The following is a 13,999-nucleotide window of genomic DNA, read 5'->3' on the forward strand; positions in this document are numbered from 1 at the left end:
CCATACTGACACCAGGACACACAGCTAAATAAAATCGGTCATCCAGTTATTCTTGACTTAGCTAGACTAATCATAAACTAGTTGTTCAATTAGAATTTTTATTTTTAAATTTTTACCTTTACTGGTATAAAGTATCAAGGACTGTTCTTTCCTGTTTTCCCATGTTTTGGGTAAGAATAAATGAGGTTGTACTATTCTGAACTGCTTAACTTTCTTTAAAAAGTGTACCAGCTACACCTTCTAGCATTTATAAGTTTTGTTCCTGGCCCCTTTTCATCCATTCCCTGTCAAACTCACACCATCATCCTCACAGTGGAAACAACAGAACTATTTCTTGAATATACCAGACCAAGCCAGGAAGTATAAATAGGCCCTCCTTGCCCTAAATATCCTTAAGAAAACGTATGCTTACTCCTACAGGTGTACATAAATGCATGAAATAATGTTATTATGTTAGCAATTTCATCACTGGGGATAAACAACTACAGTAGTTTCACCACGTTTGGCACTTTCTCTTAACTGTTATAGCCATAATCACAGAATCAAAGAATCACAAAGAATGTGCTGAGTCAGAAGGGACCCTCTGGGATCATCAAGTCCAGCTCTTGCCCTGCACAGCACCATCCCAAAGAACCATACCATGTGCCTCAGACTATTATGCAAACGCTTCTTGAATTCTGTCAGGCTTGTTTTTCAATCCAGCACTTCAGGTGCCCGGAAATTTTCTCTTCATATCCAAAGCCAAATCAAATGGGGTGTCAAGTCTCTTTGAAGTTGTGTAATAAAATAATGGAATGAAATAGGGTTGTTTCCAAACAGCTCAATTTTACTATTTCTCACCTAGTCATTCTGATAATATCAAAATATTCCATCAGCTTTCAAAACTTGGTGAACAGTTTGGCAGAAGGTACATCTAATTTACTAATACTAGCAATATTTCAAATAAAATTATATGAAATGTTTCCTTTCTTACATGTGACTTGCAAGATTTAAGACTTGTCTATTTTTTATTCTCCTATTATTTAATTTTTCCTGCTCATACAGCCTGAAAGTCATTGAGTTATTTATCATTCACTTCCAACATCTGCGTTGTGGCAACCAGTCTACCTTTTTTTGTAACAAAATAGAAAAATGCTTTAGATTAGATAGATGGCATGCACCTGACTGTGTACAGAATAATTTGGTTGTGACTTTATTTGATCTAAATGAAGTGAATATACTTACCTTGATCAATCAGACTGAATAATAATGAGGCACTTTACAGTGACAAAAATCAGTTTTCCCAGAACAGCACCATGTGGTTTCATCCTCCAAACCAGACTGGAAAAAATGCTCCACTGCTGTGACACCTGACAACTTCATTCTCCCTTTGCAAAGCTCAAAAGGAATTCTGGAAGTTGTCTGTCTCATAAAACATTAACTAGGTCTCTCTCCAGGAAAATTTTTCCACTGTAATGTTCCAAAAGAGTGCAAAATAAAATGGACAAGGAAAACACAGTTATTTGAATAAACAATCATATTCACTAGAGATTGCTTATAGGCACACAGGGTATAATAAATTTTACTTTACACTCAATTTAAAAAAATGATAGCTGTCGCAAAGGAGGAAGAAACTGTTCTATGATACTGACCTAATGTATAAGCCTGATCTTATATTGCTCTGAATGTAAATAGAGTTCACTTTGGGGCTTACTTTAAATTGTATTTACACCAAACAAAATCACATATTCTAGTAAGAAATGTTTCAAGGAAGTAAAGTTTACCAAATGCCAGCTCAAGCCTTGTTAAACTATGTGTATAAAAAACAAGCAAACTCACAATATAAAATTTACCTTCCTCAAAATACACTTTAAAACATTTATAAATATTAAAAATTAATAATATATGTTAGGAATTCATATGGCACAAATGCATACTTTTTTGACAATTCTAGATGATGTAAGCGGAAATTGTTTCAGCTAAAATCGTGATGATGATTAAATTACTCATTTAAGTAATTATTTAGTTATTATTTATTAAGATTTTTATTAACTATTCTTTCCCCTTCCTGTTTCTTTCTCCTTTCAGCTTTTTCCTGACGATAAACCTCTCTTTTTTATGGGGAAACATTACAAAAAAGAGCACTTAGAGCAACACTATCAGTACCAACACTTTAAACAACAGCATTACTTAATGAAGAGCTGCGGCCATGTCTGCTAAGCATGCAGGCATTTTTTATATTCTTTAAGACATTTATAAATGCCCTTTAAGAACATCAATTTCTTTAACAGGGTTTCACTCAAAATATGAAGAGAATTTTTCCCTTCTTTTTCCTTCTCCTCTGCTGAGATGGCCTACCCTACCACATGATGCCCAGTGTCTAATAGTACATTGAGTGCAAATGTCATATCCAAAAGACAAAGTTGCTGCTCATGGAAAGTAAACATAAAGTCTTAATTCAAAACTCACTGAACCACTGAAATCCCTGGAAAGGAAAAAAAAAATTAAAAAAATACTGATTTCAGTGACCATGGAGAAAGCCAAGACATGCAAAAAAATGTATCAATTCTAATAGTGCTGTATAGAGCATTAAGGTACATTCATTGCAATGAATGCAAGCAATGGACAATGGAAGCCTATAACAATACACTTAACAGGGAGAACAGTTCTCACAGTGTAAGAGGGGTTGAGGGAACAATTTGACAAAGGAGAAGGTCACATAGTGGATTATTACCAATCTTGCTCTTGCAACACAGAATGTTATTTAATAGAACATGAATGGTGGATTGTGTCAGGACAAGAATTCTCTGATTTTAACAGAAAGGAATAAAAATGAGAGGTGTAGTTACACAGAGTGCTTCGAAAAGTGTGAATGTGAAATTAAATTAGGGTAGTCAGTGACCATATTGCAGAAAGATAAAAAAAAATTTATGAGTGACAAAACACAATCTAATTTTACTGTCAGCATTTCAGACTTCCAAAGATGGATGCTGATGGAATGATCACAGTTCTAAAGACAGAAGATACGTACACCATTTAGAGCTTTAGGTGTGATGATTTTTCTTCCCTCTGGTTTTGAAGGAGCTCTAAAAGAAAATTGTACTACATTCTGCTAAGGGACTGATATGATGAATGACAAATTAAATAAATTATAGGTAACACCAAGTTCTTGATTCTTGGACTAAAATATTCAAATATGGATTTAAAAATTTTTTATAATGTCTGAATGTCTGACATTTAAGACTGCAGATTTCATTGAGTAGCTGATTTCCCTGTGTAATATAAATGAAGACCTCAAATTCCACACATTGTGCAAGAAACTGCCTTTTGGGTGAAGATAGAGATATATCAGAAATCCCAGTGTCCTGTAGGGCTGCACATGTTGGTGTGTATCTCTTCAAGAGCCAGAGATGGTAAGTGAACCATGGGTACCAGTTGACTAAAGGGGACTGTGATGTGTTCACTCTTACTTGACAATGAAGCAGGTAGAATGACTGATCTCTGAAGGACTCCTACATCTACAATTATGAAGATCCAATTTCATGTCCTTTAGGATCTGTGACCTATTTCTCAAGCTACAACCAACCCCATTCCAAGATGGGGATAATGTGCATTTCTAGGTCTGAAGTGCTGCTCCTGCAAGCAGCTGCTGCCAGAGAGAGTGGCACTGAGGCCAAAACCAAGTGCTGATTTTTAGCTGGTTGAATTTCCAGGGAATCAACAAACTGACCAGCCTCACAGCTTGCCTCGCCAAAATGCAGAAGGCAGAGGGAATGTGCTGTTGCAGACATGGAGGAGGTTGGCCCTTTCAGCAGGACACTGTCCCACATGTCCTTGAGCCACTCAGGGATCTTCACTGCCAGCGGGGACAGGAAGAGAGCAGATCACAGTTTATCACACTGAGCAAGTACAAATGGAAAAAAGAGCAAATGAGCTAAATAGTACAACTGAAACAAAACAGCAAAGCAAATGCCAGAAGCTGGTGGATTTGAACAACGTACTTGGAAAAAAATTTGTGTTATGCTATATTGAAGAGTAACTACATAAGGGAGCACATGTATGACAGGTGGATAGTTACCAGGAACAACTGTTATGGCTGCAAATGGAGGCAAGTACAAAAGATAAGGTGACACAACTTGAAATCTTACAGAAAGGGAGCCTTGCAGAGGAAAAGGAACGAAAGGAAAAAAAACCTGTTTTCTTTATGTTTGTACATCAGGAATTGAGACATATCTGCAGTAATACATATTTTGCTATATTCTGATAAGTGAATAAAAGGAAAGGCAGAGAATAGAGATTTCCTTTTACAACGTAATAGAGGCATCCAGAAACAGTGTAGGTGAATTCATGAATATGAAGATATACCAGTATTTGTACCAGATCCATGAGCTGTTCCTACCTGATTCCCTTGTGTCTTACTATAATTTGAAAATCAATTTTATTTGATTGACTTTGCTTGATTTGTGTCTTCTATTAAAGAATAAAATCACATCGCATTAATTTTGCATATTGTACTGATAAAATTTATTTTCTAGTAAAAAACCACTTACAGTGTTAAAGGTGTTGATCTGTAGTTTTTAAATGTAAGATGAACAATATATAACAGCATTGATGCTATGTGGTTTTTATGAAGCAGGTGCATGTACATAATTTGAATATGTGACAAATTGGAAATCATATTAAATTTTTAAATATATTTTAGAAACATTTTTCGGATGTTCTATGGAAGGGGAGATGTCCTGGAAGTCCTAAATGGGATACTGCTTAGTTTTGATGGAAGGCAGAGTACATCCTGTGTAATAACCTATTTCTTTGTTTTTTTCGACTTGGTTCTAACTTCTGTCTTTACAATCAGAATGCAAATTTTCCTTCTAAATGATAATTGAAAGAAAAAATATTTAAAACAAAAGAAGGAAGAAAAGCCCACAAATGCTACATACCTTCATTGTTTGCAAACACCACATTTTGTTACAAATTTCATTTTTCAGGATCTCATAAAGACAGATATGTACATCAGAAATATAGAGTAAGCAGAAAAATAGAGTAAGACTGAAAGTAAATGATGCAGATAATAGAGATTAAGTATCTCTCTGCAAAATGTACACTCTCCTTATTGTTAGACCCAGATGCTTTCAGAACAAGGAAGCTGTATTAGAAAACAAGCAAGTTGGTGGAAGAGTATCCTTAGATAGATTTATCTAAGATTTATTAGGAAGATCTTTCATGTGCCATGTGGTCACTTGGTTCTTCCAAGAAGCATTGATCTGTACATGAATGTACTGAAGTGTGCTGAGCAGTAGAAAAACTGATGCCATCCTGAAGAACAAAATGCTTTCAGTATTTTTCATCAGGGTCACATGTGATGCATTTCCAGGTAGCCCATTTTGGCCAGGTATGCTTCCAATCAAATCAGTGATTTCCATTTAGTTTGCTGTTTAGAGGAATCTCCAGACATCTTGGTTACACAAAATGGAGAGCACTCACAGGGGTCACCACGTTATCTAACATGGGTTGCTTGTCTCAATATATTCTATGCAGGAAACACAAACAAAAGGATTCACAAATGTTTTGGGAGCCTTTAATTAAGTCAACAGAAAATAGGCAAAACACACACTGCTCAAAATTTTGGGCAACTCAACAGAAATTTTTATTTTACTTGAAAAAAAGATAATATAGGGGACTTTTAACCTATTATCCAAGGATAAATGTTTTTATTGCAGCATTTTCTGTGTTTCCTTTTTATGAGGGAACTATAGGACTTTGTGGTTGCTTTTTACAGAAATTTGGATTATGAGCTATAACACATATGCTAAATTCATCCTCAAAGTATTAACTATAGTCTTACCTGCTCTGTAAAACTGTTAGACCTTATCTTGTATTATATGTGTCTCTTTTATTGCAATATGTTCTCTTAGTGCCCTGTTACTTGACATCTTGCAATATTAGCCATCCACTGTAGATCCTAAAGGGAAAAACCTAAAAGGTGCCAGTGAATTCTTATTAATAGGCTTAACCTGCCTCTGAAGGCAGCAGAAAAAGGAAAGTGGAGGTTGCCTCCCTTCTCTGACAGTGTAAATGTGTAGAGAAAATAAATGTTACTGTTGCCTATAAAATATCATAAGCTTTAAAATCAAGGAAATTATTATTTTCATTAAATGCGGATTGGTCTACTCTACCATGTCTCAAGTAAAAAGACAAGAGGAAATGGCATATGTTGCAAAAAGGGAGGTTCAGATTAGATATTAGAAAAAAAATCACTGGAAGAGTGTTAGGCATTGTAACAAATTGCCCGGGGACATGACCCAGTCACTGTTTCTGGAAGTGTTCAAGAGGTGTCTGGATGTGGCACTTGGGCATAGGATTTAGAGGTGAATACTGGTGTTGATGGTTGGACTAGATGACCTTTAGGAGGTCTCCCAAACTTGATGAGTCTGCAATTCTGTGAAATGTACTATCAACCAATAGAACACCAATTGTTCACAATATCACCGAGGCAAAATCTTAACAAAAGCCAGAGAGCGGGATATTTATATGAAAAATATTCTGAAATAGATAGTCAAGAGATATCTCCTCTCCTCTCCCTTCCCCTTCTTCCTTTTGTCCTCTTTCCTTTCCTTGACTTTTCTTGCCTCACCTCACCTTCTCCCTTCCTTTCACTCATCTCTGCCTTTCCCTCTTTTGCTCTCTGCCCCATCCATCCTCTCAATTTTCCTTTCATTCCTTCTCTCTCTCCCTTCTATCCTCTCCTTCCCACCCCTCTCCTTCCTGCTCCTGCACCTCTCATTTATCAACAGCTCTTAATATGTGTCACAAAAAAAATTTCCCTGGAGATATGGTAACTTTATGGTAAGGAAGAAAATACATTGTCAACTCTACTTTTTGGCAGAGACAGGTCTCTAAATTCAGACTTAAAACAAGTTGTTCCAATAAAAAAATCTATTGCTTAGTAGGTATAATTAAATGCACATTATGTTTGTTATACAAGCTGATCTTGACTGTTTAACAGAGAGAGCTTTTGGGAGATACAACACAGGGTAATGCAAATAACTCTCTTTGCTCATTTCTACTCTGTCCTAGTAAAACAGTTACTCAGTATAAAAAACCACTTCCTGCCACTAACGTTTATATACTTTTATGGGGATTATCCTTCAATAAGGGTAGCAATAGTTAAAGAAAATACATCTTACAGAAACAGAAGTTTTATTTATCCTTTGAAAAGATATTTGTAATAGTGGTGTTATCAGGAACATTTTTGTGTTTGAAGTGGGCAAGCCATTAGCCTTCTTCCTTCTCTCAAGGAATTATACTAAAAATCACTTCAAAATATTAAAACAGTTTTAGATTGCCATGTAGTCTTCTTTATTCTTAATTTTCATATCCAAACAAACAGATTTCCTTGACTCCATATTTTGGAAAAGTTTAACTTTCATATCGTCAATGATAAATATGAATTGCAAATATTAATAATCCTGTCACAAAAGCACTTAGAGTTTTGACAATTCTACATGCCATTTTCATAGCAATTGATATTTCCCTAGAAGAAACACTATTGGAATTTATCAGCTATTGAATGAAGAAAAATAGCCAGCAAATTAGCAGTAATATAGAATTACTGTTAGTTTTGCCACTGGCAAATAGTGTTTTCAGTACAGGCTCATTAGCCTTTGTATAAAGCATCCCCGATACTGAATCATATCCTGGGGCAGCCTTACTTTGTAGTCTTGCTTCAAGCAGAACTTTACAAGCAAAAACCTTTTATTATTTCTGTTTCGGTTTTGTTTGTTGTGGTGGATTTTGTGCTTTTTATATTACATTTTAGAAAACAAAATGAGACATGTTCAGATCTTCAGGTTCTTAGCCAGTCCTACTTGTCAGTGGTAAATAGTGTCTGAAACAAGAAAGAACCTCATCAATCCTTTGGAAATGGACTGCTAATGTAATATTTAATCCATTACACATTATGGCTTTGTTCATTAATTTCATTAGCAAAGATCTAAAATGCACCAACCTTTCCTTTTAGATCCAGACTTTGTCCATTAATATCCATTGGAAATGTCTTTGGGTTTTTTGAAGTTTACAGTTAGTAGCAGAAAGCAGAATTTATGTGTGCTCCTGTCAAATTGGGTTTGTAGCAAAGCTAATTGTTGGAAGCTAGAAGGCCAGGTTTCTGAATATTTTTTATTTTCCTGTTCCAATCATGGCCTCATGAATATAACTAATCCAAAGTCCTATTCCCAGGCCATTTCTGATGTGGGGCTGATATAGCTGCAGAGTTGGCTGGCTGTAATCAACAGATTGGAAGAAAACTGTGTTCATAGATGCAGTTACATTGATGTTTTTTCTTTAGTCTTTGGAAAGGCAGCAAAAATTTTAACCTTTACATTTATCATTAATTTAATTTCCTTGCATATAATAATAATAATAATAATAATAATAATAATAATAATAATAATAATAATAATAATGATTCTAAAACAATTTTAATAATTATAATTATATTTATTATAATATATTCCTTGTGGTCATTAAGGCAGTGTTACTTCTCTCATTCCTGCTGGACACCTGAGGTAGGGATGAGTCTTATTATTTACCATCCAAACACTTCAATACCTTATGTAATTTAGTCATAAAAGTTCTTTTTAGAGAGGGTTGAAGAAGATGTGCATCTCCAGGGGGAGATGTTCATTTTTCCTGTCATATAAGGTGGTATTAAAATGACATGTACTACAAATGTTTCACAGATGAATAAGAGAATGTTTGGACAAGTTTGGACCGAATGCTTTATTTTTGGAAGAATGAACTTAGGTGAGATGACTCCTATATCTTCTCCAACAAATTCAATTTATTTTACATTCCCAGCAAGGTCTTTAACAAGGTATTCATTCAAAGATTTAAAAATACAAGTTTTATTAAGGTAGTTTTCTGCGAATAGTATGCTTCCTTTAAGCAAGACAAAAACCAGTCCAAATCACTGAAATTTTGATCTTTGGTGGAAAAGAAATATGAATTTTCCTTTTAGAATTGATTTCTCAAAGTCTTTCTTCAAGAACTCAATTTTTTTATTCATTGCATAACTCAAAATTAAGTCTTCTTAACTTCAGTATTAGCTAAGCTACTACTCCCTGGTTTTAGACTGGCTGCGTGAGTTGGGCTGCACCTTGTGCATTGGAGGAAATCCAGTTTAATGGTAGCTAGAAAGAATTAGTGTGTATAATCTAGTGGGTTCTAGACTTGGGAGCCAGAAACCTTTCACACTGATCCTGTTATTCTAAGTTATTTTCAAAGGAAGTAGAGGATAATGTTTCTTAAAACTTACTTTTATTTCTCAAAAACCTTTTAGTTATAGTTGGAAGTAGGGAAATATTCTGATATTCTAAAATGTTCACTCATTCAAAATGCCCCAACATAAATGTAAATTGACATTCAGAGGTACAGAGAAACTTTAGCATGCTTTCAAAGTTTTAATTAAAACATGAAATATAAAACAGATCAGGAGGTATTGTACAAATCCTGAGTATGACTAAATACACAGTGTTAAGGATTAAATATAATCTATACCACAGACAAACAATAAATAACTTCAGTCTTTTCATGGGAGGAACCACCAAGTGCTACATACTTGTGTTTAAAGCCTTAATCACTTCAGTAAAATCCCAGACCCCACACACAACACTTCAGTAACTTCATACATCTTGAAATTAATAGGATTTCATTGAACACATTGCAAGTTATGGGTACAATAATTTTCAGTCTGTGGAAAAAAAATTGCTATAACATTCTTTGTGGCCTCCTTGATGCTGGACTGGAGTAATTTCATAAATGACTCTTTTCATTGTCTAAACCTGGGCCATGAGCCTGTATGGCATCAAGGATTGAAGATAGCTTCTTCTCTTAGAGGTGATAAGAGGGAATCTTACAGGAATTTTTATCTACTTGAGGTTGTCAGCAAAAGAAACTAGCTATTGCTTACACTGTGCTATGGAATTTCTTTTTCAATTTGAGTCTTTTTATGAAAAAGGGTATATAAGATCTCACAATGTACTTACTGTGTCATAAAGGGTAGGGCAGCGTTAAAAGGGATATTTGAATTTGAGAAATTCTATTCCATTCAGAGACTCACTGTTTTGAAGCTTTTTGAAGAAATGAGATACAGCCTGAAGGGAAGAGAAATAAAGGGCAGAGCTAAGTTTGTATTTAACCTCACAATCTGAGAGAGTCTTCATGCACATAAATCATATAGCAAAGATATAATTTGGTGAAAAGCCAGCGTTGGGCTTTGCTGCAAAGCCATTTCAATACAATGTGCCATAGATCAAAAATCCTCAAGAACATTTTGTTTGAACCATCTAGCAATGTTTGAGAAATGATAATTACTCACCTTCATGAAATGAAAATTTAATTTTGCCTTAGCATTTGACAGCTTTATGGGTCTTTTCTAGAAACCATTTTTTCTGAAATGTGTCAGACTGACAGTTGTGAGGACTTAAAGAATGCATTGCATGTCTGAAAACACTGTCCCCATAATAGAAGCCACCACAATGGAACTTGAAATAAACACAAAATGCACAGCAGGAAAGAGTTAATTCCAGGCTTAATGGAGTTAAAGGCAGGCCTAATGGAGTTAAAGGTTTGGTTAGCATCCAGATAAAAAATTCCCACTGTGGCAAGCTGTTGGAAAAGGAGGAAAGTGCTTATGCACATGCCATCTCTAGTTATGGGAATGGGATCTTCACCCCATGGATACCCAGGGTCTGGACTGGATAAACACGATACTTACAGAAGAATGACTCAGGGATCAGCAGAATGCCACTTGCGGTGGTGATATATTTACTTACCCTCCCTCCCACCCCCTTCCTGCAATTAATCCGTGGGTCTCTGGGCTAATATAAATCCAGATCCGGATTGCTCAGGACTAAAGCGCACACGGAATTGCACAGATGGAAGGTAAAATACGAAAAGTGCTCTTTGCCACGTGGAGATGAGTATCCAGTTTATTAGCTTGAGACAGGACATTCTGGCAGCAGCGACCACACAGGTGGCAAAGAGACCAAACCACACCTGCCGTAGGGTTTTATGTCCAGGTGATGGGGGCAGGGAAAGAGGACAGCAGCCAATGGGATAACACTGGGGCAGGGCAAGGGGAGGGACCACCCGTGGGACAGACCACCAGGGCATACAGAAACCAGGGGGTTATGTGAGGGAGAAACCATGTGACCTAATAACGTTTTTTTCAACACCCAGTGCAAACAACTAAATAGCTATTTAGTGCAATACAACACCTTCCTATTTCTTTCTATGTGTCTACCTCGCATTTACTGTTAAATAGAATTTGTACAGTTGACTTTGGCATATGTTCTTGTTTGCGCCTTAATTTGTGCGGGGGCATCTCTTCTGTTTGGATCATAGCAACTGCGCAGGAATCCAACAGCTTTTATCTAGACACTGAACAAAAATCCACAGCAGCACTGCAGGCTTCCTGACATTACCTTGTCAAAGACTTTTCTTCAGCTCCTTTCTGAAAGAATCAGTGAGAGAGGCTGGTGTAGTTAGCTGCTGCTTGTTCAAACCTCAGCCTCATTGCTGAAACTGCCAATTAGATAGTGTGCTAGTCACAGAGTGCCTAAATATGCAGTGTTCTTCAATGTAGTCCAGCTAAAAGCTATCAAATAAAGCAAATGGTGGTGCTCCTTATTTGCTTAAATGTACTAAAACTGAAATAGCTCTTAATCACCTTATCAGTTCCTTGGCTCCTGTGACAACATTCCCTGAAAAAGGCTGGCATATCACAGAATTAAATTTGTCCTTCTTTTCTAGGGTCTCTGATAGGATGGAGGCTAGGGTCTCTGATAAGATATTTGGTATCAGCTTAATAAATGAAAGTAGAGTGAAAGTGGAAAAGATCACTGTGATGAAGAAGACAGTGTATGGAAACAGAAATGCCAAACATTAATTCCTGCAAAAATATGTATGGTGGCTATATGGAGAGTGTAACCTATCTAGCCACTTAGCAATGGATGAAAAGATGCTATTTTCCTTCTGAGACTGAATAGTGTCTGAACTATTTGAAATTCCACAATGTTACTTGGCTTATTCTCAACAGTTTGATACCTATTTAACAATGGGTCTTCTAAACAGCTTTGAGCAATAAATATCCTCTGACAGTCATTGTAGGAGAATCAGAAATTGTAAGTTGGGTGCTGGATCATGGAGTTGGAAAGCAAGTGTGAACTGTTGTGACTGGGAAGTACCTCTGATCCATGACATGTAGCTCCCCTCTAGCTGAGGCAATCCAAATAATATAATCACTTCCCTAAGCATATCCAGGTCTATATGAAAAATATGATGTTTAGGTTTGGGATTTTAATGTTTTTCCAATTTGCCTCATCAGGAGATTTGATTAATAAGTTCAGTTCTCTGAATTTAGATGATTCTTCTAATTTCTCATCTGAAGTCAATTAAAATTAGAAATTGATGTTAAATAAAGTATCAGTATGGAAGCAAAGGCTGAATTTTGCATACCAGCAGTAGCATCCTGTACCTGATGTCATGATAGTAATTCTTTACTCATCATAGTAATTTTCTAAGCATTAATTTTTGAAGTAGACTCTCCAAGCCTAACAACATTGGGATACCCCTTCAGTAGGCCATGAACAAACCTACAAAAAAATGGACGTCTCTGCAATTCTCCGGTTGGATTAGAAAAAAGTGCTAAAATTGACAATTATATAGAATGTAGTAGATAAAATTAGCATGCAAAAAGAGCAATAGGGTACAATGTGAGAGAGAAAACAAAATGCTTATGCAGTTGTGGGGATGAAGTATACACATACCAGTTAGTGGTTATACATCTGTGCTTTCATCTGTTTTTCCAGAGAACAGATAGAATTCATATTTGTGCAGGGATTTAAAAAAACATTTAGGGTAACATTGTTTTCCATGTTAATTACTACTTTTGCCCACTGTTGTTTAAGTTTTACTGGGGAAAATAAGAGCAATGGATATTGACAACATTGGATCTTTTTCAGAGTCAAATTATGGCCTTTGAAACCAGATGTTTTCATGCACTGATGCATGATAAGCAATGCTTTTTTTTGTTAAAGATTGGTACATGGGCTCCTGACTGAAATAGCTATGAAGTGTGCTATTGCTGTAGACATGAAAATGCAGAGGTAAATATTTTTATCATCTTTTTTCCTGAGTGTTCAATCAGTTGTAAGTTGCTTTTGTTTCTAAAACAGGAGAATTCTCTTCCAAAATCAGTTTATGACTTAAAGGAAAGAGACCATTTGTTAAAAAAAAAAAAAAAAAAAAAAAGATTGTGCTGCTGATCATGATCTGCTTGTTTGCATATAGAGGCAAGTGTATATATATCACACAATTTTACTTTTTTAAATTTCAGGTGAATGTAGTGCTTGGCTAGAGTTTCAATGCTCAGGACTCTGATTCCCATTAAAAGAGAGCTTCCACTAGTTCCAGAGAAATTACTGGTTCTTCTATCCTGGAGATCTCTGTGTTTTCAGCAATGATATGAGTGTCTGTGCCACAGCAATTTAGACCCTAATGTGTTTCTGCAAATTGCTAGGCTGCAAGCTGTGGCAACTTAGGAGCAGGCAGACATAATACATTCTGGGGGACAACAATAGCTTTTAGAGGCAATAACAAAAAAGCTTCTCCACCATCAGAACTCAGAGACAGTGAATTTGTTCACAGAGAGTATGAAATCTTACTGTCTTCTCTCTGGACCATGTCAGGATTTTATCTGGGAACAATTGCACCTAAAATGCAGAAACCACTTAGGGAACAGGAATGAGACTTTTCAGGACGTCCATCACAGATTTCTAAGTATTGGAATAACGTCACATTGGAGGATTTTTGTTGTTGTTGTTGTTGGTTTGGTTTGGTTTTGGGTTTGGTTTGGTTCAGTTTTTGGCTATGATTTTGTTGATTAATCAGAAAATTTATTGTCAATCAGTAAATTTGACTGCAAAATTTTTCATTACATTAAGATAAAGCTGAAGAT

The 13,999-nt window shown here is 35.9% G+C and overlaps 1 protein-coding gene across 1 annotated transcript in view; it reads right to left on the bottom strand.

Annotated features, from left to right (window-relative positions):
- Window positions 1-203: 203 nt before the first annotated feature.
- The window catches only part of GPC5 (glypican 5), a 609,707-nt gene continuing 595,911 nt past the window's right edge, over window positions 204-13,999 (bottom strand). The window contains exon 9 of the transcript XR_013180890.1: window positions 204-213. The gene's annotated coding sequence lies outside the window, so the exon portion shown is untranslated. The remainder of the gene's footprint in view (window positions 214-13,999) is intronic.

Source organism: Agelaius phoeniceus, chromosome 2 (assembly GCF_051311805.1).
Source record: "Agelaius phoeniceus isolate bAgePho1 chromosome 2, bAgePho1.hap1, whole genome shotgun sequence".
NCBI lineage: Eukaryota > Metazoa > Chordata > Aves > Passeriformes > Icteridae > Agelaius > Agelaius phoeniceus.